The sequence below is a fragment of the Eptesicus fuscus genome, chromosome 3 (assembly GCF_027574615.1).
Source record: "Eptesicus fuscus isolate TK198812 chromosome 3, DD_ASM_mEF_20220401, whole genome shotgun sequence".
In the NCBI taxonomy this organism is placed as follows: Eukaryota; Metazoa; Chordata; class Mammalia; order Chiroptera; family Vespertilionidae; genus Eptesicus; species Eptesicus fuscus.
This window is the reverse complement of record NC_072475.1, coordinates 44194318-44200203: the sequence shown is the minus strand read 5'-3', so window position 1 is coordinate 44200203 and position 5886 is coordinate 44194318. Positions and strand designations below refer to the sequence as shown.

The 5886-nt window shown below is 44.2% G+C and overlaps 1 non-coding gene across 1 annotated transcript; it reads left to right on the top strand.

The window, feature by feature from the left end:
- The first annotated feature begins 400 nt into the window (after positions 1–400).
- Positions 401–564, top strand: LOC114228369 (U1 spliceosomal RNA). Its single transcript, XR_003614515.2, has one exon. It is a non-coding gene; the product is annotated as a U1 spliceosomal RNA (small nuclear RNA).
- The last annotated feature ends 5322 nt before the right edge of the window (positions 565–5886 follow it).

Sequence of the window (5886 nt, the reverse complement as noted above, 5' to 3'; positions counted from 1 at the left end):
ATGTGAACCAGGTAATGTTTCCCCTTCCCCTCCAGTCCACTACTTTGGGAATATAGCTATGGTCCTCAAAGGTCTGGGGCAGGATCCCTTCACAGCTCAGGAGAAAGAGAACTATTCAACCTCCTGACTGCACCACCTCAAAACAAGCTGGGCTGGGTTTAGATCACGGAGGGTTTGCAAAATAGACTAAAGGAATTTGGGGACTTCATCCTGAAAGTAAAGGGAAGTTGTTAAAGCCCTTGAGTCCTATTAGGGTATGGAAAGGATAGGAATGCCTACAGTGTGGAGCAGGGCTTAGAGGGAAACAAGACCCATTAGGAGGTTTCTGTAATAGTGTTGGAAACAGATGATATGGCCTGAACTCAGGTAGTAGCAGTACGGTATCAAGAGCAATTTAGGGATACTTACCTGGCAGGGAAGAAGCCATGATCATGAAGGTGGATTTACCAGGGCAAGGCTTATCCATTGCACTCGGGATGTGCTGACCCCTGCGATTTCCCCAAATGTGGGAAACTTGGCTGCATAATTTGTGGTAGTGGGGGACTGTGTTCACGCTCTCCCGTTATTTAAAAAAAAAAAAAAAACACCACACACACAAAAAAAAACAACAACACAGGAATTTAGGGGACCTGATTATTGATTGAATGGAGGTGATGAAGCACAGGGAGAAGTCAACAATGATGCCCAGACTTCGGCTTGAATGACTAGATGTCTGGTGATGCTATTCAATAAGATGGGAGCCCAGAAGAAGGATACTGAAAACAATGAATTCCATTTCTGACAGGCTGTGTTTGACCTTTCCTGGCCCTGCACTATGGCTCATGGTGGTCTCTAAACTAGAATGCACCTACCTTTATATTCACTCATTAAATCCCAACCATGAAAAGGTTTTGCAATCATAAAAGAGCTTTTTAAGAACATCAAAGCAACATGGGAAAATATTTATTAAGTAATGTTAGGTAAAGTAATAAAAATGCAAATTAAAACAAGGTAAAGTTCTTCCCCTGTTAAATTGGCAAAAAGAAATTTTTTTTGTTTAATTAAAATGCCCCAACTGCCAAGGATGTGGAAAAAACTGGCATTCACACACGTTGCTGGTGGTAATATAAATTGGTATAAAACTTTTGGAAGAAATTTGGCATAAGGCATCAAAAACCATAAAAAGAGTTTGTATCCTGTGACCTTGTAATTCCACTTCTGGAAATCTATTCTAAGGAAATAACTCAAAATGTAAGAGAAAGCACTTTATACGCAAAGATGTTTATTATAGCAGAAACTGGAAACAACCAAAACATCCCCTAATGGATTGGTTTAATAAGTTAAAATAAATTTATTTGCTCTCCTCTTGTGCATAATTAAACTATTCAGTAATAAACAGTAATGTTTGTGCTATATCTACTATTGTTCTAATATGTATTTAACTTCCACAGAAAAAAAGACTAGAAAGAAATGATCATGATTGGGTTAGGGCGGTGAATCTAGAGATAGCCTCTAAAATTTTTAAAAATAAATTTCCCCAAAGTCATTGTAAATGTTCAAAATGCTTTAATAGAAGCCATCGTGTATAGGAAGAAAACTGGTAAGTGAAAAAAGTAAAATAGAAAAGTCAATCTGTGTTAGTTACCAAAAAATATATATGTTTTTTTCATGGACCAAGAATGGGAAAGACCATAGGTAAAAGCAAACAGTTGACTTGAGTGAAGGATTTTTAAAATTCTTTATTTTAACTATAACATTATATGTGACTTTATATTCATTTGAAGCAATCTACCCAATTTTATAAACCATCTCTAAGACCTTCTTTCTTACGGCTTTCCTCATCCCCTGATCAAACATTATTGCTACCTTTTTTTAAACCACCCTGGCACTCGCTGTTAGTTCTTGTATAATTGTGGCCTGTAGTTCTCATTGGCCTGCATCAGAAAACCTGGTGCTCATTGCTGGGCCTCACGCCGAGTTTCTGCTTCCGGAGACCTGAGGTGGGGTCTAAGAATTTGCATTTCTGACAATTTCCCCGGGACGCTCATACTGGGAGTCTGGGGACCACACTGAAAACCTTGGTAGGAGTATATGCAGATGCAATAGGATACCCATTCCCCGGAGCAACATTTATTCTGTTCCTCCCTCAACCCCTTCCTGCCAAAGGCTGATTAATCCAAGATTATAGACAAGTAACCCAAGCTGTGCCATTCAGAATATATCCCATCCCTGGGCACATAATTGGTCCAAAGTGCAGGCCATCTGTTCATGCCAGATCCGTCAGAGCCCTTCCCTATGGTTTTTCAAACACAGAACCATTCAGATGTACGGGTGTAGCCCTCCTGCAGTGGAATACAGCCAGCATTAGAGAGAAGCCCAGATGAAACGCAGAGCCCTGATGGTGTTTGTTTGAACTTGTACAGATTTGGATGCTTTTTGGTGAAAGTAGTAGACGAATTCAAACCATGAACAAAATGAAAAGAGAAATGTAAAAACCTGCCTCACATAAGATGAGATAAGATGGGCCCTATATCTGGCTGCTAACAGCGGCTGAGCAATGTCACCAAAGACCTGGGTTTTCCCCATCACTCTGCTCTTACCACTTGGGTATCATAACGGGCCTAGCCTAATCATTGAGGTCGAACATTAGCAAAGGAGTTAGACAAGCAAAGGCAGTGAGTATAACCTACACAGCCTCAAGCTATGTCATGGAGTCACTCACAGAGATCTCCACCGAATCTAAGAGCTAACCTTTGAGAAAATGTGTTGTTCAACGCTTTATTTGATCCTGTGACCCCTACCTTATATTACCATTATTATTATCATCATCATCATTATTATTATTAATTTTTTAATCCTTACCTGAGGATATTTTTTCCATTGATTTTCAGAGAGTAAAAAGGAGGGAGGAGGAGGGGCGAGAGAGAGATAGAGAGAGATAGAGACAGAGAGAGAGGGACATCGATTGGTTGCCTCCCGTACCCAGCTCTACCAGAGCCAGGGATGAAACTGCAACCAAGATATGTGCCCTTGACCAGGAATTGAACCCGAGTTCCTTTGGTGTGTGAACCAATGCTCTGACCATTGAGCAACTGTCCAGGGCTATTATTACTGTTTTTGCTTTACTTGCTTTGGGTTGCTGTACACAGAGCCCTAACTGTTATTTTAATTGGCCTTAAAGGATCTCATTTTTGTCATCAGTTCTCATTCAACCCTCAGGTAACCACAACCCTACTCCCCTCTCTAACCTTCAGCTTATGGCTTTGGCTGGGGTCCCCCACCCTTGGCTCAAAGATGAAGCATGAAACCTAGATATGAGCTCCTCAGTGCTTCATCTCTTCTCCCCTACCTACAATGGGCTGAGAAATGGGCCTGTGACCTGTTTACAGCCAGTGATACATTATGAGGCTTTTGCTAATAATCCTGGGAAAGAAATTTTTCTCTATTTCCCGTTAGACATGAGCCAGATAGGTAGCCCCAGTAGCTGTTAAGAATCATCTTGCAACAACAAAAGTCAAGCCGGTCTGAGAATGGAGTCAACCCAGAAAGCAAAAAAGCTGCATGTTGAGCCCTGGCCACTGTTGTGCCTGTTCTCTTTCTTTGCTTAAGTCAGATGGAAGCAGCACTGTCATCATTGCAAACAAAAGGGTCCTAACTGATTCCCCACTCCTCCTGCTGCAATTAGTGTGAAAGCACAGACTGGGTCTTATCTGCCGCTGTGTCCCTAGCAGCCATATTAGTGTCTGGCACACAGTAGGTACCAAAGCAGAGTTTCTTGCATGAGCTTGAGGCTGCCTTCACAAGACATTTCTAATAGCTCCAGGTAGCTAGGAGAACCTTTGTTCCTTCCCCAGGCAGTTACTAATGTAAGGCCAGGACCCCTCCTGAGTCATCAGCAGAGATGCCCAGCTTTTGGTCAAGAGGGAAGCTGCCATGTGGGTTATGACTGAATGGTCAGCTTGGAGTTTCCACTTGGAACCATTTCATTGCCCATTCCCACCCAGAGGCAGCAGTTTGCACAAGAGCTGTTTATTTTGCAACTAAGCAGAAGGCCCTTCTTGTATGAGGGCTGAATATTAAACCTGAGGTCAAGGACCTGAGGACTGCCAGGCACCTAAAGAAAGTAGTTTCTTCCATTTAGCCTCTCCTGTTGTTTCCCAGAACTTGTCAGGATTCTCATGTTCCAACAGACCCACCTTCCTGGCAGAGCCTGGGGCTAAGAGCAGAGAAATTATTGGAGCAGGTTAAATCTCTCTCAGAGGCTGATAAACAATATCACAGCCCACTCCTTTGGGCTCTGACCTAAGGCTCCTTCAGCTGTTTGCAGGAGGCTAGGGGCCTCTCAATTTCCCTATTCCCTGACCTATCTGAAATGCTCAATGCCTGGAAAACCCGAAGTTCTGAGAATACACTACCCCAGAAGGAGTGCTCAGGCTCTTCTTTCAGGGGAGGGGTGTGTAGGTGGTTGTCTCCAGAGAGAGGTGTATGCTTTGCTCTCAGCACTGTGGGGCCCTACGTAGCTTCAATTTCTAACCCTGCTGCTAGAAGGAAGGTCAGCTGAGTGGAAACGGAGAAGATGAAAGCAGAAGTGAGGAACCTCCTGCAGTTTTGCTAGTTGATAATTGACATTAGAGCTGACTGAGTCCCAGGTCCCCATCCCCTATTTTGCAAACTCCACTGTTAATAGGAGATAATCAGAATATACAAGCGTCACCATTTTTAAAAAATATATTTTTACTAGAGGCCCAGTGCACGGATTCATGTACTGGTGGGGTCCCTTGGCCTGGCCTGCGGACATCCCCTAAGGGGTCCCAGATTGCAAGAGGGAGCAGGCCAGGCGGAGGGACCCCACAGGTACACAATCGGGGCCAGGGAGGGACTGTGGGAGGGCTCCAGGGCATGTCTGGCCCATCTCACCCAGGCCCCATTGGTCAGACCCCAGCAGCAAGCTAACCTACTGGTTGGAGCATCTGCCCCCTGGTGATCAGTGTGTGTCATAGCTACTGGTCAAACAGTTGAACAGTCACTTAGGCTTTTATATATATAGATTTATTTCAGAGAGGAAGGAAAAGAGAGAAACATCAATGATGAGAGAGAATCATTGATTGGCTGCCTCCTGCCCACTCCCACTGGGGATCTGGTCCCCAATCCAAGCATATGCCCTGACCAGGAATCAAACCATGACCTCCTGGTTTATAGGTCAACACTCAACCACTGAGCCACGCCAGCTGGGCACAAGTGTCACCATTTAGACCCTCCATGACTGGACCCTTGCCTCCCTCCAGGACCCACCTCTTAAGTAAAACTCATGATAATCTTCTTGAAGTGGATCACTTAAAACAAGCTGCTCTATGCTTTGCTCATGCTTTTTTTCTGCCCAGATTGTCCTCCAAACTCTACCCTATTCTCGTCTATATCATCCAAAACTCATCTTTCAAAGTCCAGCTCAAATGCCATCATCTTCTTTCTTGATAGCTCTATCTTCATCTCACCTTCTTCCCCACACCACCAATAATCTTTCAGTCCTGCATGATCCTGGTCACTTGATGCTGTGTTGGTTAAGTGCACTGCCTTTGCCTGTCTACCTCCTGTATATCCTCTGACGTTCAGTTTAGGTACCACCTCCTCCAAGAAGCCTACCCTGATATTCCCAGACTTGACTGAGCAACCCATCAAGCTTCATGCCTTGCCTTAAAATGGCATGTGTCTCTCCCTGACTAAATGGCATGTGTCTCTCCCTGCTGCATGGCAGGACAGAGTCACAGTAGGGTGCATGTCCTCAGAGTCCAACACAGGGACTGCCACATAATGGGGATCTATGTCGGGAGCCTAATTGGACTAACGTGCCTACCAGTTGGGACACCTTCTAAAAAACAAACACATTCTCAGGGAGCAGTTTCCCGTGGT